Source organism: Strigops habroptila, chromosome 4 (genome assembly GCF_004027225.2).
Source record: "Strigops habroptila isolate Jane chromosome 4, bStrHab1.2.pri, whole genome shotgun sequence".
Taxonomy (NCBI): Eukaryota; Metazoa; Chordata; class Aves; order Psittaciformes; family Psittacidae; genus Strigops; species Strigops habroptila.
Window position 1 is genome coordinate 40815650 of NC_046358.1, and position 19814 is coordinate 40835463.

Here is a 19814-nt window from a genome sequence, read left to right on the forward strand (position 1 = left end):
ATGTCTAATAATAAAGTAGTAGGATAATAAACGTTATTGGCTGAACAGTTAACATAATACAACTTAAATGCATCGTCCTTGTACTTCCAGTAGATGGCAGGTGTAGTACTTCAAACTTTTAAAAACTCATCAAAACTCTTAATTTTTTGAAAAAATAAGATGCTGTTATCTGGGAAATTTTGCTTATAATACAACATACATGTATTTTTATACATGTATCTTTTCACATACATGTATTTTTACATTCAACATCTTTTTGGAATATATAACAAGTAGAAAAGGAATGTTTCAGAAAAACATTAAATACTAAAAGCAAATTATAAAGTAATGGAAACAGAAAGTGTATACTGAACAACACAGAGAACTGGAATGTTCAGCATAATATTCACAATAAAATAAAAACCAAATTGGGAAACTTAAAATAGGAATTTGAAATAAGAAACTTTGTATTTATTTCCCTTTTCCACAAATCTGCCTCTTTATAAGGTGATGGGTATATTTTTTTCCATAAAAGAACTTTCAGGTTTTTTGTTATGTGTCACTGAATAATTAAGAACAATGAAATGACAGTCAAACATTTAGAAATTCAGAGATGCCAGCAGTAAGGCTGTCAGCTAAACCAGATCAACAGACACAAGTAATTAGGACCCTTTTTTTTTCTTTACTGCTAGATTGAGTAATAAAATCCTCCTTGCAGCAGAGGAGTCCTCTCTCTCCCAGAGAGTAAGATAGCTATATTCACTTACAGAACAGGGACAAAACCTTCCATTTTCTTCACATTGCTCAGTATTTGACACCATGCCTTCTTCACTGCACATTGCTACAACTTCAAACTACTCTGAAGCCTATCTTATTAAATTCTGTAAGTACTCATTTCGCTCATCAGCTCCATAACATCATGAATGTCACTTTATCTGGACCAAGGTTTGGTGAAGTGACTTTCTGATATCATCTCTGGTTTAGAAAGGGGAAAACTGAGATGCTTTGAGATTAAGATCAAAAGTATTTGTAAATCTTCATTGAATCATCTGATGGTTTTTGGCAGTGGTGGTGGTGCATGTTAAGTGTCAGAGCATTACAAACATGTTAAAACCAATTTTTATTAATTGTTATTTTGGTCTTGAGAGCAGTCAAATGCAAAAAAAAAAAAAAAAAAGACAACTACCCATTTAGTAATAGTTTCTGAGATTGATGATTTAAAGGAAAAGACCAACACATAAAATGCCATTAAAATCACCATCTAAATACAATTTTCCAGGCAGGTTTCCCCATCTTCATCATGAAACCATATTTCGTGTTCTATTACACTCCTTATCACTGCTTCTGCACAGAACATAATTGCACCTACTTTCTATTTGGTTTTCCTAGACATCTGCTGTTTGGTCACACAGCACTGAAAGAAGGGAGTGGAGTCATCCCACAAGTGTGTTTGCTGTTCTTGGTTTTTCTGCTCATACTCATTATATCAATATTCATTATTCCACTTATTTCTGGTGTTGTAGGTCATATCTCCCAACCACCTCTCTTTAAATTCCAGATGGTTTACCTCTGTCCTTAGCTAGCCCTTCTATCCTTTAACCAATCCTGGCATTCATTGGTTTTCCTTTTTGTTTTCTTTCCGTCTAACCTCCTCCCTGGCTTCTCATGTCCATATATCTGTCAGACTATTTAAATTCTTCACATTCCAAGTCAGGTCAAATCTTTCCCTGTAGTTCCTATCCCTCCTCTAACTTTCCCGGAACACAATACGCTGGTTTCTTGTTTCAATCTTCCTATGCAATCAGTTTCAGTTTTGGTTTTGGTTTAATGGCGATTCATTGCCCATCTTCAATGTTTCAAAGCATAGACACTTGACTCCCTTCTTCCACCTTCATTATTTCTCCTCAAGTCAGGTGCTACAAGGCTATGAGTCCTTTCACCCCAGTTCCAAGGCACCAACCTTGAATGAGATGCTTTCATTTTTATTGTTGTCTGGAAATCAAAAAACAAGGTATTATGTCATATCATGAAAAAAACCCAATCCAACAACAAACAATAACAGATGATCAGGAACACTTCAATATCTATTATGCTTTTCAGTCCAGTGCCTAATATTGACTCTCTCCCTAAATAGAGAAGCTCGTGCAAGGAAGCCTGGCTTTTGTCACGTACTATAAAGTTTGCCTGCTCAGCCCCACTGTGATGATGGCAAAAGCCCAATCTTGTCAGTAATAAGAAATGAGAGAGATGCAAGCAATGATGGAATCAACGCTGAACATTATGAAGCATCTACTGAGGATGTACCTACCAAGGTTTCCTAAAGGCCTGTTACCTGAACAAATTTTCATGTTTTAAGGGAATTGGCAGACTTCCAAATGAATAAAAAAGCTGCCAATTCTCCTTTCTGCATATAAATATGTGCATTCCAGAGTTTTTCAAGGAAAAGACCAAGGAAGGTTTTACATGCTAATTTATTTCCCCTGGCTTCATTCTTGACACCATGCAACTAGTTTTGGCTCAATTAAAAAATAAAATAAATTCTCCTGCAGCTGCCAAACTTGAAAGATTTCAAGAAGATGGATAAATTAAGTAAAGTTGTATGCAACAGATAATAGAAAAGTAACCTTAATAAAAAGCAGGAAACTTTAACAACAGGTGATGATACCAGCTCTACATTTAATATGTGTTCATACAAAGAACATGTGGCCGCAACAGCCTTACAGAAAAAAAGCACTTCTTATAACATTCCCAGTGTCTCATCTCTCTCTGCCTATTTCCCACTGTGGCCATTGCACTGAGGTCACAGTTTGGATCACGAGAACTGGTTTGGATTGAGTAAAAGAGGAATTTTCTAGTGAAGCCAACTATGTCTTTAATGCATTATTTATTTATCAAAAAAGTACAAAAATCTCTTTTATGTACACAGAAGGAATAAATAGGAGATACTATCTTGTGTATGTCACCATGCCTCAGCTAGCCATCAGAACAAAAAGCTGCTTCCAAGTTTCTTTTTTTTTTTTTTTTTGAGGATCAGGCTCCTGGCATTTCTTTGGAATTCTGCAGCATTTCATTCTTTGTGGTACTTTCTGCTGCTCTCCTCTTACACACATGGACATAACATGCAATATCAATTTCTTCATGATTCACCTTTGGATACATCTTTTAAAAATATCAAGAGGTTTTCTTTAATTATAAATATAATAAAAAATATAGACACTAATTATAGATCAGCCTAAACTGTCTTCATTCAGTAGCCACTTTTACAAGAAATGTGTCACTAATATTTAGGGTTTTTTAAAAGTGGAACCTCTTTAGATTAAAAAATTGAGTTTGCACAAATCATTAAAAATTCTAGCTAACCAGTTTTCATTTAAATGGCATACTGAATACACATTACATACATACATACATACATACTATCCAAGATAACAAAATGACACCATGCAAATGTGAAAAGGACAATTATCTTCTTGGATAACAAAGATGCTTAATGCTGATTAAAATATATGATTTTTCATTAGAACCAAGTAGTACTATTAACCTCAGTCATCTTCCACACTTTCAATCACTTCTTTGCATGTGGGAAAAATAACCTTTCCCTGAGAATAAAGAAAAAAGGTAAGCAATAAAAGAAGAAAGACTCCAGGAAGTAGGCCAAAACAAACAACATTTACTACTTAATAATACTGCAAGACTTTGTCAGCCTGATTCAGTCCAGAGTCTCAAATCTATTCCCTGTGAACATATTACTGTTAAAAAAAGATAAGGAAGAGAGAATGGAGTTTTGACATGGCATTCTGCAGTCAGTTTATTTCACAAGTGTTGAAGGCTAGTTGAAAAAGTGGAAAATTTTTGAAGATGTTGTCAGATGCTCCAGATATGTCAAAAAGATCTAGAACTAAAGCTCTGAATGTGTATTTAAGGATAACACCATACAACAATAACTTTTTTTTTTTTAATGCGTCTTTTGCAACATGGTAGCAGTGAATGTATCCTGAATGTTCTTCCTTTGTTTGCCATAATTAACTGTGGAGTATCCCTGAGGAATTAATTTCCATTGCATGCTTTTATTCTTTTTCACATTATCACTCATCAGGATTGCAACACAGAAAATTGCAAGAGGATTTTCCTATAATGCAAATCTCCAACATGTCACCAGTATATAAAGCAGCAAGCCCCCCAAAAGGTATGTAGTCATACATGACAAAGACTAACACAAAAGAGGTGAACAGGGATACCTGAATACAAATAAATTTATGGAATATTCTGTGTACTTCAAATCCGATGTAAATATCCTGCTACGTGGAACTATCAGTAAATATTATCTGATTAAATTATTGAAATATTGTTCTAATAATACAGAGTTCCTGAAAATTGGAAAACAACAAACACACACTACCAACAAGAAAACCAAACAGAAATTACTTTGTAGTTACAATAAACTACACTGGGAAACAGTTTGGGGTTACTAGCAGTCTAGGAAAAAAACCCCAAACAACAAAACCCCCAAAAGCAGATCCAAAAGCCAAAACTAAAATCCCCCACAAATCGTGGCTGTCAGTATTTTGACTCATTTTACTGAAAAGCTGCACAAACAGTTGCACTACTTTCTTTCCCCTGGCACATTCAGTTCATTCTTTTGTCACCTTCTCTGTCCATGGAGGGTAATAAAACCTTTTGTTGGGGTTTTTTTTGTGGGTTTTTTTTTTTTTTTGTTTTCTCCTCCAAACAAGATCTGCTTCAAGTGAAATGCTCCAGGCTGTTACACACGTGTAGCGGAAACAAGGCCTGGCCTAATCAGTTTTCCTCCCTGCTCAGTGACAAAAGCAGCAGAGAGTATCACTGTCTCTGGAGGCTCTGCCCAGCCAGAGCTGTAAAACAGCACAGGGCTTCTTGTTTACTTGTAGATGTCAAAAGCAAGTTTCCTGTTCTCTAGAGGCTTAAGCCAAAAATCTAATCATGAACACATGCATGGAAGTGGGAGCCATTAGCCTTAGGAAATTAAGTCATTCAACTATGAGGAAAAAAAAGTTTGAAGTAGACATTTACTGGAATTTTCAAAATCATTATTTGAAACACAGCAGCTAGCACTACCTGAAATGGAGAGTGTGACTGGACTAACAGGACCATTTTGAAAACACTATCAAAACTTTTTAAAAGCATGAATGATGGCACAAATTCCCCAACAATAATAATAGCAGAATATAGGACTGCAGAACATTTACTTCAGAACATGTTTACTTCCCTGTATAGACAATGGAGAGAGACAAGCAGCTCCAGAGGGCGAGTCAGTTCATAAAACACAGAAGTGCATACCTCTCACCACTAAGGAACTTAAAATAATGCATTTATAGGAGCCTCTGCTAAGGGGTTTAAGAAATATGGGATTCAGCTGAACTAAGGAACAAAAAAATCTCTAGTTTCATGAGTTCAAAAAGTCCAGGGGGCACCAGTTCAGCATTAGTATGGATGAGATATAGGATTTGGGGTGACTTTTCAATAGCACTGGAACAGAGAAGAAACACTGAAGCAAAAAATTAAAGACAAACTGGCTTAACGTGCATGGACTTAGATGCCTGGGATTTAATTAACCAAATTGTTCCTGAAGTCACTGTCTTTCTTTTTCAGAATAGAGACAGTTTTAAAAGGGAGAAAAGAAAAATAATAATTTTCTTGATCTTACAAAACTGGAATTTTAGATAGGAGCATCAAGTAATACAAAAATTCTCAGTGCTGTTGAAAGGTTTCAATATTTCTTTCGTATTAAAGACAACAGAATGAAAAAAGGAGTGTACATTTGAAGTCTGTGGTGGGTTACCAGGTACCCAACAAAGCTGCTCTGTCACTCCCCTCCTCAACTGAACAGAGGAAAGAAAATAAAATGAAAGCCTCGTGGGTCAAGATAGGGACAGAGAGATCACTCAGCAATTACTGTCATGGGCAAAACAGACTTGGAGAAATTAATTTTTTACTTATCACAATTAGACTAGGGTAAAGAGAAATAAAATAAAATCTTAAAAACACCTTTCCCTCCTCTCCTCCCTCCCTCCTTCTTCCTGGGCTTAACTTTACTCCCAAGTTCTCTAACTCCTCCCCCACATCACAAAGTGATGATGTAACAATCACCGAAGATGATCCTGGCCACACATTTATTCTTTTGAGAATACAAAGCTTCCTTGCCTTCATCATCATATCACCATGGATCCATTACTGTTGTGGAACATACAGTTGTCTTAACTGTCTCTTCTGTACTGAGTAAAACTACCCTAACCCCTAACTATGGAGGTGATCCAGGTAAGAAGGCCTGGAGCAGAAGAAAGAGAAAACAATAGTTTTAATTTTTAACTAACTGCTTGTAAAATAAGTAAATCAAACTATGTCCATAAATTGTCTGTATGTCATAGTACTATGACATAAACCTGGAATCTGCAGGTTTTGCACATAAACTAACTTATTAAATTTGTCTTCACCTCATTGTGGCCAATATAATGCCCTATCTTTTTCCAGGATAGTTATATCCAGCTGCTGTGCCTTGTCTTACATTGAGACAATTCTTGGAGCCAAGCATTCTAACGAAGTCTCATATGTCTATAATAGAGTTTTGAGTGCAGGGACTGGGATGTTGAATATTTCTAGTACAATGATTTTTCAGTCCATATGTTTCAAAGATGAATTTTTTTTTATGTTTCAGAATTGGGCCAGATCACACTTTGTATATTTTGTTTGGTCAGGCTGTAGTCAGAAAGAACAATAAAAGTCCCTGTCCTGTTAATTAAAAACTGCGTGTAATAGAGAGCTTAGTGTTGCAAATAGGCTACCGATTGGCCTTACTTATCATATCTTCTTTTTCCTAACCACCTTTTTCCCCAAGGCAGAACTATACCAGTATTATGAACATTTGTCATGCAAAGCAATCCATGTATCTAACTTTGATCAGGAAACATGGTGCATCTTCCTTTTATTCTGTATCTATCTCTGATGTTTAATTCACTGCAAATTAAGCAGTGAATTTAAAGGAGGACAGATTGCTAGACAAATGCTACCCTGAATAGGCTATTCTTTGCAACATGTATATTTGAATCATTAACTGCATCCAGAAAGAATGTTTTAGTTTTTTCTATCAAAAGTAAAACTGTAGGATGTCCACAAATATCAGAAAAATCATTAGATCAGAATCACGACAGTATAAAAGCTGCTGGTTTTAAACGTAGACCATTTACAAAATTCCAAAGAACTATATATATATGGTTTTTTTTTTTCAGTAACCTTTGTCTGTGGAAAAGTCTTCGAGCTGACTTAAGCAGTTAAGTCCAATCCATTCTTCACCTAATGATTCTTTTCAAACTTTTTTTTAAACTTCTGTTTATCATGAACAGACATTAAAATTTGCTATCCAAACTTCTCACTTAAGTGTGACACCTAAGATAAACCCTAATTGAATTAATTTATTGTAATTGATATCACATGCACATGACTGCTGTCATTAAAAATACGTACTAGTTGTAGAAAAAGGATAGAATATGCAGCATATGAATAAAAAATTATTTGAAACTATTTTAAAGAAATATTTTTAAATTCCTGTCAAATATTTATGTAGAGCTTTCAAATTTTTAATAAAATTAAGTGAGATTTAAACCCAAAGTCACGGAATGCAAAAAGAAAAAATATTTCTATAGACCCAGCTAATACTTCAAAAATACATTTCAAAGTATTCACAAAACTCTGTCTCTCTTCTGCAAATAGCAATCTGTGGGATAATGTACATGAACATCATGGGATTCCTATCCCTCTAAATATGTGGTATTGTATTCCTAAAAGAAATGGGGGAAGCAGGCTCAGACCTTTGCCATTAAACAGCTCAGTTACAACAGCTGAATTTTATCCCATGCAGAATAAACTTTTGACAACGAGTTCTGGCAGCAACGTTGAACATCTATCTTCATGAACAGTATACAGGATAAATGATCCAAGTGATCTGATTTCAAGAAGCACTTTGTAAGTGTTAGCTAGAGAATTCAGAGCTTAATCCAGCTTCTTACAATACATTCAACATAAAGATTTAACTTAATCTAGTGTTATAGATGAAAATTTAAATATGCCAGGCTCAGGAAATTGAAAATGCAAGTTCTCACAGCTGCTGGCATTAAGCCCCTTTGCAGAGACATAAAATTTATTAGAACAATGCTGTGAGTATAGGCTGCTGTGGCTACAGTGCAGTTAGGTGACAGGTGCTGTGAAAAACATGAAATTCAATTTCTCAACTTCTGCACACTGCTCATATCCTCTTGAATTAACATAAATATTTGTAATGACTGTAATATTTGGCATTCCACACTGAATTGTTTTGGCTTTTGGAAAAACAGATGATTTTTCATTGGAAATCACATAACATACCAACTACTGATTCAGTTTAATGAAGTGATGTATTTTGAGTGTAGTTCAAATCTTTATATATAATCATAGCTGATACTTTCAGTTCATGGTTTGTATGTTGTCTATTGCAAGATGCCTAAAAAAAACCCAACAAAAAAAAACCTTTTCTGACCATTTGCTCCTCTCTTTCCTCTCTGCAGTCCCTGAAGAGTTTCCAGTACAGCTTTGTAGCAGCATAATTTGTATCTATCTGCTTACTTTGAGGTACTGTGTTGCTGAAGTTGCTGCAGTCCTCTCTTAATTTATGAAACTTAATTGAATGTATTTGACCATTCTGGTGAATACAGAGAAGGAAGCTTATGATGAGGACCAGCTGCAAGGGTTTACAAAGCATAAAGATCAATCACACTAATATTAAAGATGTGAGTTACTAGAGTGCTGATAAATATAATTAACTATTTCCTAGACCATATCACCTGAAATTAGGCCAAAGTAATACAGACCAGCTGTTCCATGATCCCTTGACCCGAACTTTCATTGCTGCAATTAATATGGACCAGCCAAACAGGACCACCTAGGATTTTAATGAGTCAAACTTCAGACAAATGCCTGCTCTTTGTGAGGACTTTCACATCTCAGTTTCTTAAAGAAAGAAGATAGAGTTACCTAAAACATTTCATCAAATTTCTTCAAATAAATCATACATATATAAAAAACCAAACACCAAAACCCAATTTGTAACACACTTATCTAGACATTTATAAAGAGCTCTCTGTAATATTGTGTGCTCAAGTGTGAACTGAAAGAAGCAGTTGAAGGTTTGCAGCAACACAAATGCACACACAGTCTGCTCCTCAGAGAAGGGAATGTTCCTTCTTTCTTGGTAGGAGGTAGGCAGGGGGTAAGTGGTTATTGACCTAATTTGATACTGGTGACAACTGAATTCAATTCCCTGCTCTAACACAGAAGGATGTGGTCCATAATTTATGAGAAATTGTCTCAGCTGTAAAGCACAGTGTGCTGATATGAAATAAAGCTTTAAATAAATTAACTTGTGTCTCTGTAGCTGGCTTATATGTTTGCTAGTTAAAGCAAGACTGCGTATCTTTGTTTTCACAAAGTTTCATTAATTACAAATGTGCTTCATTCCATGACTCTCAATATAGGACTAATAGTTCTGCCCTACTTTGCAAAGCTGATGTAAAAATATTCTTCAAAACCAGTGAGGTATTCAAATACCATGGGATGAACATATAAAAAAAATCTAAATACATTAGTACTTTGATGCCTGCAAGATAGCCAGTGGAAATCCACTGATTTGTGTCCTTAGTAAAGATTTGTCTTCAAAGTAATTCTGACAGACATAAAGAAAAAGGATAATTTTTTCTTATCTTTAGAAATACTAAAAATGAGTCTTTACCATGATCCACAACTACAATATGAAAAGAATGTGGTGCAAAGGGACAAGCAGTATTAAAAAAAATTGGATTAAATCACAAAGATATGTTTTCTGCCCACATCACAGAGAAGCTTGAATACCTATATTCAGATTTTTCCACTTACAGTCCTTCTGAAAGCAAAAATCCTTTTCCAGCTGTACAATTTAAATAATTCAGCAGTTGCTGAATTAAACTGAAATAGGAAGTGGTTTTTCTTCAGAAGTTTTGGATCAGCTTCCTGAAGCTGTATTGTGAGTTTCTTTCATAATGCATGAAAACTAACCCTAACGTCACAAAGGTTATTGAAGACTCTTGTTAGTCTTGATCAGTAATACAGGAAAAAGCTAAATCCTTCTTTGTGCTTTATGCTGCAAAGTTGCCTATAGTTTGCTCTTTGAAACAAATGATCTTTAAGAAATAAGATTTTCTTGTACTAGTGCAACTGAACCCTATGCACCATATCATCATTTCTCTGCAAACAGAGCATTCCATCATGGGTTTTGGTATTAGTGATATATATTTACAGATTGACACTTGTTGATTCAGGTGCATTATCAGTTTTTAAACTGTTTGATTTGTTTTGTTTTGTTTTTTCATTATTAACTGACTAAAGAATTTTTTAAACAAAAGTTATGCAGAATCAGGTTAAAAATTGAACAGAAATAAATTTGAGATCCTACAGTGAAATATTTAACAACCTTTTCTTTACCTCTAATGCCTTCCTACACAGCTGTGTGGAAACTATCAAGGTATAGTGACACTGGTCCTGAAGACCAGATTTTCTGATTGTCCATAGGCATTCACACACCAACCAGCCTCTACAACCTACAGAACGGAAACTGCCAGACTCAGGAGGACACTTACTGAGAGAAGAAGTAGAGCAGCCTGTAACAGGACCTAAAGCTTTGTCACTGTTCTTTGTATACATACCTGCCCTGGTACCACACAGAATGTCACCAAAAGCCTATTCTTTGCCTTATTGACTGAGCCTCCATATGAAGATCAGAGTTGCTCCAGCCACTGTCATACCAGAGAACAATACAGAACAAATTTCCCCTTGAGGATGAACATCATACTCAAAATATTACCTTTGACTTCATTAATTCTATCAGAAAGAACAGGTTCTATGCAAGCTTATATTTAAGGCCAAGTACCTACCTCAAAACCAGATGGACGGACAGGGGTTGGTGCAGGCAATGGCATCTCTGTAGCTCAGAACATATTTTATACCCTAATAATGGCCAGTCTTATTCTGCTTTTCTCTCTGTCTCCCTGGTGCAGAGCTGCAGATAGTCCTATTACTCATTCTCAAATGCTATGGCTGTTAGGGAAAAATGAAGTGCACAGCTGGAATTGGTCAACAATGAACACCAGAGGTATGAGGGGCATGACATCAGGTACATGGCTGTGCATGACGCTTATCGTCAATCCATGCTGCAGCTGTCCAGTGTCATCTCAGGATGTGATCATACTGGTTGGTTTTCCAGCACTATATCTGTCTGGAAAAGGTGTAATCACCTTAAAATACTTCTTGAAACATAGGCTGCTCTTGTTTTGGACAACTAAAAAGCACCTCTGAAAATCATAAATTCAGATTAAATTTTTTATTCTGTTCGAGTTTAAGGTTGTATGGAAAATTCTCGGGCTCTACAGGCTCCTTTTTATGCTTCCTCCTCTAGGAGATGTAATCCTCAAAGCATTTTTCAAGCATACAGTTGGATCCATGTGCTCACATAGAATCCAGTGAAGTTCTTGAGTAGGACTGCTACCTATGCAAAATAAGTTAGAGGACTGGAATAATTACATAATATAACATACTTGGATTTTTTTTTTTTTGTGTTTAAAAGAAAAAATAGATTATAGGTGGTTAGAAAGATATACACATCCAAGAGCTTGATACTCACAAAGACCATCTTAAGCTGTCTATTTTTTTTCTACTACTTCTAGAGTTAGCAGAAAATTGTTGATAAGTTATTGAGAAATACGAAACAAATCTGCCTGTGGAGCCTTATAGAACTCCAGAAGACAGATTTCAGAGTCATGTTTTCACAACATAGACCCAGAATGTTAGCTTGATAATTTCTGGTAGAAGCTGATAATGTGTAGTATAAAATCTACAACTTTTAAAAGATCATTCACTTGTGTGTGGATGACTGGAACTTCTCTGTTCATCTTTCTTTGAAAGACTCCAAAGGAAAAGATGAAAAAATGTGCCTTATTTCTATAAGTTTGTTTTCAACTTTCCTTTTTTAATGTCATCTCTTTTTTTCTAAAAAAATCCTTTATTCTTGATAATAATCTTGGAGTAAGGCACAGGAACAGAGGGCTTGTTTCCTGTGTGTATTTAGTTCTACGAGGTTATCCCAAAAAAGCATATGATGCAATTAGTATAAGAGTGAACTTTCATTAAGTTATTTACAAGGCTTGTATGGATCAACTTTTAGTGTTCATATAGCATGTACTATGTGGTTACATGGTTTACTAGTCTTTTATTTGTTGCACATGAAAATGAAATAAAATGTTTCTTAATTCCAAACTGAAAAGCTATGATAAGATACAGATTTCAAGACAGTGACTGTAAATGAAAGCCAAATATAGTTCTATCTTAAAACCCAGCCTGCTGCATTGCTAAATTTTTAAATCAGAACATTTTCAAGTAAGAAATTGTGATGCCCAATTGTAGTACTCCTTGCAATAAATTCCTTTCCTGTGAATCTTCCCTCTTTCCATTTTTACCTTCCTCTCTTGTGCAGGTTGCTTGGGATCCCCTGCACCTTTCTATTCCTTTATCTTCTCCTCTTCTGTGTAAAATACTAGGTGCCACCCTAATGCTATTCTTAGCTCTAGCTTTTCAGTTTCATGCAGTGAAACCAAAGCAGTAGCAGTAACCAACTCCTATAAACATTAAAAGATCAATGACAATTTAGGGAAGAAATCTATTGATGCCCTGTTCCTATGGGCTGTCTCTCTCAACTCATTAAATCATTACAAGTAAGGAAACTCACACAAAAGAATACAGGAGCGGTGTTTATCAATTGTCTTTCTATCTATCTATAGTCTCAATAATCACACCCACATATTACCTGAGAGGGTATGCAGTTTTAGTATTCATGCAGCAATCATTAAATAATTTAGGTTAACCATAATTCAATTTATTCAAATTATACTACACACCAAATTTTGTGGGTATAAATATCAAACCACATAAAAGTATGGTAAAAAGTAGTGGGACTAACTAGTCCAACAAGCTCAGCTAACATCTTTTTAAATATCAGAGCAGAAAGTCAGTAGTCATTTCAGAAATATCTACCTCCTAGATAAACTTCTAGCTCAATTTTAAAACTGCCTGTAGACCTGCATACTTTTCACATTATCAGACATTTCTTAGAAGACAAATAAGACTCCACCACCCTTATTTACCCTTGGGCACACTGCATATTGTCTACTTTTACTCCATAAGCTTTGGAGACAACTGTTGATGGACAGTTAACAGCTTATACCTCTTTCTTTAGGCTGTATCTGCTCACAGAAATAGTATGACACACATTTCTAGAGGCCAAAATCATGCAAAATTACAAGATACGTATCCTATTCTGCATGGGCAGTACTCTCATTCCCAGGATCTGGATTATTTTTGAACTGCCAAAGAATTTCAGTAGCAATGAGGCCTGGACAGCAGCCACAAAAATGTTAGTGTTAAGTAACAATATAACAGGTTCCTGACGTGTAAAAGAACAAAGTTTGTAAATTGGTTATGTTAGTATGTATTAATAAGTGAACAGTACTTCTAGAACTTTGAAATAATAAAAACCACTAAACACTAAACATTGAACTAAAATACAGTATAACTGGTTTTCAGTAGTGAACATATTTTACTAACTGAACTATCAATCAATATAGTTTCAAGAAAATTACCAAAATACAACAAACCCACTAGCTGCTTGTTGAAAATTATCCCCAGCTAAATGGTGAAAATCATGTAATCATTTCTGAAGAGGAAACAGCTGCTACATACTACCACAAGTCTGACTCTCAGGCCCAGAAATTTCAGGTCACTGCAGCCCAGAATTCTGCAGAATTGCATGACAGTGACATTCAGAATACTGCTTAATGTCTACGACTCATAGACTCCGTGCTATGTAGGCAATAAAAAAAGTGTCCTTCAGACAGAAAACACTACTCAGAAATCATCTAAGAAGCAGCATTAAGAAATTTCTGAATAAAATCTCCTCTGTGTTTTCATTTAAGATACACTATCTCATTTACAGTATCTTCAGAATGGGAAGCATGTCTCTCAGGCAGCAGTTTTAAGCAGCAACAACTGACTTGTTCCATAAGTACCATGCTCTTAAGAACCAGAGAGCTAGTGAGGACAATCTGCACAAATATGAGCAAACAATGCCAAGATACTCTTGCTTATCTGAATGCAACAGTCATTCTATCATCGAGCCATAACAAACTACCTCAAAGCATACTTTGGGATAAATGAAGCCTGTCCTATCCCAGAATTTTTCAAGTATAGTGAGGTCAGTCTGGAGCACAGAGGAAAAAAAACCCACCAAAAAACTTGTTCCCTTGCAAATGACCACACTTTTTGCTCAAATAAAAGAAACAGAGCATACAGATGTCTGACACAAGAGACATTTATCCTGCAGTTTTCAGATCCTATTTCAATGTTAATCCACCCTGTAATGTCCATGGTCAGTTTACCCAGAGATAGGCTTACGTAGGCAGAAAACAGTTTTCATCAAATCAGATTTCAACTTCCATTCCCAATATATTAAAAAAAAAAAAAAAAAAAATCCAGATTTTTTTTGTGATCCATTTAAAAAAAAAAAAAAAAAAAAAAAAGAGAAAGAAAAAATGCATCGAGTTGTCTCATATTTTTAAACTTCAGTTTTGGATTTTTAAGCTTAATGTTCTTAAATGCTTTGTCCTAATTATTTAAAACATTTAGCAGAAAGTCATGGAAGATAATATGTCAAAACATTCCTTTTCTAATTGCTGAGGCAATTTCAACAATTGGAAACTTTTTTTTTTTTTTAATAACAAAAACAAAACAACAAACAAAAATTAGGAGATTCACTGACAATTTTCACATAAATCACTTAGTTCTTAAAATGTTAAAATTTTCTTATGGAACTAAGTAGCTCATCTGAATACCTCTAACCAGTTCTACAGTTAACATCTGCTGCTTCTCTCCAAATAAATATCTAGGATTGTGTCTGCAAAACATTTTGCCAGTATTTCAGATATCAGCTCCATTTAACTTACCAGTTCAGTCCCTAACACAGTATCGATCTCAGATCCAGTGACATTTGCATTTCCAACTATCTTGTCCTACTTTCTATTACAGTCTGAACATTTCTTCCCAAATTTCACTCCATCGTATTTACCAGTCTGTTTTTCTTTCTTCTTTGGTTATTTTTTTTCAGTGTTCTGCTTTGAACCAAAGAATTTCCTCCCCAACAGTGTCTGCTTCAGGAGAGAAGTTATGGGAGCACACGGTCCACTTAAAACATCATTTCAGCATCTGAAAGCAGCAGAAAGAAAAAATGGTTTCACTTTTGTAGACCCATCTTGAATAAAGCATGTTTTGCGTCTAAGTAAGAATGCAAACCCCACAGTCTGCATTCAAGTGTAGGAACAGCAAAAGTTCACGTACTCTTAACATAAACAGAATTGGCTGAAAGTTCAGTACTAAGTCTATATAAAGAATATGTAAACTATATCTAGACTCAAGAGCTCCTTGTAAGATTTGAGGTTTCTGCTCAAGTTTGTTAGTTGGAATAGATAATAGGTTATGTGCATTTCGCAGTTCCTAACATAATGAAAAGTAACTTCTGGAATATCTATCCACTGCAAACAGAAAGACATATTGGATAATGCTGTCATCCATAATGCCTTTTTTGCAAACAGGTGGTGAGCACAGTAACATTGCTAATAACAGTGAAATAAATAAACCCAGTAGGGGCAAAAGAAGTCATAGAGTATTTAGGCAATTTTTCAAATAGTGTCTGATAAACCTAGAATATCAGGTTATTTAAATATCTCACTGAAGCAATCACAAAATGATAAATACTTACCTTTGAAGATTAGCAAACAGGTGAGACTGGAAGATGCAGAATAGAGAAAACATACTTAGGACATTACTGGTGTGTGAATGTAGTCTAGAAAGATAAAAAAAATTAAATACTGGGAGACAACAGCACTGATTTGTTGTTAAAGACAAATCATGCCAAACTAATAAAATTTCCTCCTATTACAGAGCATAAGCAATAGATGAGACGTATTCTGACTGATGAGGCTTTTGACAGAGTCTCAAACCATTCTTCTGAGAAAACAGCAAATCAGGATGGGAAGAAAATATTATAAAGTGGACACAAAACTAGTTGGGTAGTAATGCCCAAAGAGTATGGGTGTGATGGAACTCCATGGGAGCCTGTACTTTATTTAATTCTTTACTAATGACTTCAATAATGACTATACTTTTTAAACTTGTGGATTACATAGAATGGATAGAGATTGCAAATGCCATGGAAGCACTTGTGATTCGAATTCAAATGATCTTGACAAATTGGTGTAATGGCCTGGAAAAACAGGACAGGTTTCTTTACAGATATATGCAATGTAGGATGCTTGGGCAGGAATACTCAACTTCAGATATACAAAAATAGGAACAAAATAATTACTTACCAGGAAGAGATATGCAGCTTATAATGGACTGTGCTCTGGATGAAAGTCAATATGCCATGAAGATGGACTGTTTGAACAAGTGGCATTGGGATGCCTGATCAAAGCAGTAAGCCTCAGAGGTGTGCATGGTTCAGGAATGTATGAGATGAGGGAAACAGAAACATTTTAGTGATAGAATGCAAAAATGGGTATTGGCCTCAGTCAGCAACAAAAAGTGTCTTCGCTCACTTTAACATTTTATCTGTTGTTGCAGGTTGAGGATGAAAAGCTGTTATCATCTTCAACAGAGGCTTGGAAAATTCCCTCTTGACAGGCTCCTGCTCTGTGTGGAACAGCCTACGGAGTCCAGCAGAGGACTTCACAACAAAGGGAAGGAAGGGAAGGAACAAAGGATTTATGCCAACTCACTTTCTTCCTGGACAGATGATGCCTTCCTTATGAGGTATAAAAAAAAAGGATACATTTTTTTAAGGGAGAAAGAAAGATGAATATTTTTACATCTTTGAATTTGTGTGTGCTGTCACAGATAACAAAACCTGCCTGTCTTTTTTGGATCGCATTAAGAACATAACAAATAAGCTAAAGGCAATTATCTTTCACTCTGACCTTGGGAAACAAAGAAATTACCACTGCACTGAGTCCAAAAAGCTTGTGAGTAAACTCTCTGTCTAAATTTGAAATCATTAAAAAAGTTTATCTGTCACTTTCTTTCCTTATTCATTCTAATGATAAATCATTTTCATAGTTAAAATTTGAGTTTAATTTCCAGTTTCACTTTCTATCTAGCTTCCGGAGCCTACAGCTTCTTACTGCTTTCTCTGCTTTAGTCCTATTATTTTCTCCTTGTCAAGATACACTATACTATTGAGTATACTGCCAAGCAATTTATTTTTCAAAATACTGATCCCAGAACTAGGTATGATATTCCACTATCTGCCCCACAAAACCGGTACTAATCATCTCATTGTAATCATCTGTCTTCTACTTTCTATGCAAATGTATCAGAACTAAATTTTAGGTCAACAATTTTGACCTAAAAACTTAACACTATCTATGTCAAAGAAACCACCTGATAGATATTTTCCACTGTTTAGGCATATTCTGCATTATTCTTTGCAAGGTGTTCGATTTTTTTGAATTAAAACATATGCACTATATAATTGCTTGTGTTAAAAAGCAGGAAGATAAATGGATAACTGGCAGTTCAAAAAGGACCAGTTACATCACAGACAGAGAAAAGCAGAAAGCAATAAGTACTTGGGATCTTTTTATTCCCAATGAATAGAATAGAATTCCATCTCTGCAATTTGGTCAGCTGAAAGGAAAGAAGAAAGATAACAGTTCCAGAAGGTCATCTAAGTGGAGGGTCAAGTATACAGTCCATGAGAATATATAGAGATGGCTATTAACCCTTACACTGTAGTAATAGAGAGTAATTAGAAGCAACATTACAGCAACTGTACTTTGGGGGCAGCTGGGAGAGGTTCTCATAATGTGATGCTACAGTGACATCCTCTGCTGACTGTCCTCTTCCTGTATATCTAGATGCATAAACTGTGTAGCCATTAGCAGCAAACTCATTTTTTCCCCTGCTAGTTCATTTGGCATTTCAAGTGCTGCTTAATTGATCTGTACAGGTGCAGTGAAACCTAAATTTACAGTGGTTTTTCCAACTGTGCATGTACAGATTGGCTAAACTGGGCACATGCACACTGTATCAGGTCACAGCGAAGAGAACAGACTGCTGTGGAGTCTTTTCCCCCTCCCTGGCATCAGTGCAATAATTCTCCCATCTGGAAGGTTCATGAAATAGATGACATTTCAGTCAGCACAACAGGCCAGGTTGTACTCAAGATCACATCATGTGATTTTACTGAATCCTTTTATAAATAGCATTTGTACATGACTGGCTGACACAGCAGTGAAGAAGCCCTGCCTTCATCTATTCCATTTACAAAGGTGTATTCAACATGGCCAATACACTAATTGAACAATTCAGCAACCTACAACTTCATAAACATTCTGTAATCTTTCTTTTTGAAGAAAAACTTCAAAACTTTTGTGCCTGTGTCTGCACCAAGGATGTGGATCTGTGGGTGAGCCACAGCCTATGAGTTATACCACTAGATTTCACACAGGTGAGAAAACCAAGGGTATGTAATTCTTGGCATTGCTACAGCTACCTCTCCTCTTTGGTTATTTTAAGAATTACAAAAGACCTGTAACACAGTGTACAGTAGCTAAAGTCATATACAGCTGCCATTTTTCCACTCTTTCCTTTGAAAACAAATGTCATCATGTGGCTCATCTTGTGAAAGAGTCAACTATGTGACACTATAATTAAATACGGTGAGGGCAGGAGAGAGGGGTACAACTCACCACCCTATTACCATCAGAGCCACATCTGCTTTTGCCACAGTGAGCTGTAAGGAAGAAGCACTCCGAGTAGTCAATGACACTTATGACACTTTACTACATTCAAGGATCACTTGAATGATGAAGCAAGGCCACAGCATCTTCTGGTATGCTGCTTTCAACAGGGGAAAAGTAGGGACTACAGCACTCAGAAAAAAACTACTATGAGTTACCTGATGTGGCTCTGGCCTTGCATTTGAACTTACAACAGCCATTCAGGGATGGCACCTGGACCTCAAACACCCTTCCTGCTACAGGTTCACACACAGAGCTCAGTGTTCTCCTACAGACTCCTGTATAGAAAAGCTGGGAAGCTTTCAGTAGTTATAATGCCTCAGCATTAACTCAGCATACACCTAGAAGTATAAACTCCAAATACATGCTCCAAAATGTCCAAGCACCAAAACATTTAGTATATGCGGAGCTGTTAGGAAACTGCCCATCACAATACTAACCTGCATAGCCAGGGTACACTACTATACTGAAACTGATTTAGTCCTAAGAAAATACTGCAGACAACAACAAAATTAAATATAATTTTCAACAGCAAAGCCAAAATATATGGGTGAGAGTAATTATTACTCCTCATGTGAAAAGAAAAAGTCTAAGTGGGACTAGTAATCATTCCATTCTTGAGTGCTGACGTTTTCAGCAGATTTGATAGTCTGTAGAATATGCAGATTAAAATGCAACAATTTCAAAAAAAAATTCACCAAAGAACAAACAGATTCAAAAATTATACACAGTAAGCTCTGTGTGTGCAAATCACTGGTGGGAAAAAAGCTGACATTAATAAAATGGGTCCTAATAAGACAGCTGATCAAAATGAAACAATGCTGCAGCTGTACATTTGGTCAAAAAAGCAGTTTGTAAGCAAACAGGTCGTAAATTTGATCAAGCACTGTACTTGCA

The 19814-nt window shown here is 35.7% G+C and overlaps 1 long non-coding RNA gene across 3 annotated transcripts; it reads right to left on the reverse strand.

The window, feature by feature from the left end:
* Window positions 1-478: 478 nt before the first annotated feature.
* Window positions 479-19406, reverse strand: LOC115607470. 3 transcript variants are annotated; one of them, XR_003991242.1, is made up of 4 exons: window positions 16488-19406; window positions 15878-15961; window positions 15066-15324; window positions 479-1971 (listed from the first exon to the last, which is right to left on the reverse strand). It is a non-coding gene; the product is annotated as an uncharacterized LOC115607470 (long non-coding RNA). The 3 variants fall into 3 exon arrangements; XR_003991243.1 differs by lacking the exon at window positions 479-1971 and adding an exon at window positions 11381-11560; XR_003991241.1 differs by lacking the exon at window positions 479-1971 and having other exon boundaries at window positions 14822-15324.
* Between the last annotated feature and the right edge of the window lie 408 nt (window positions 19407-19814).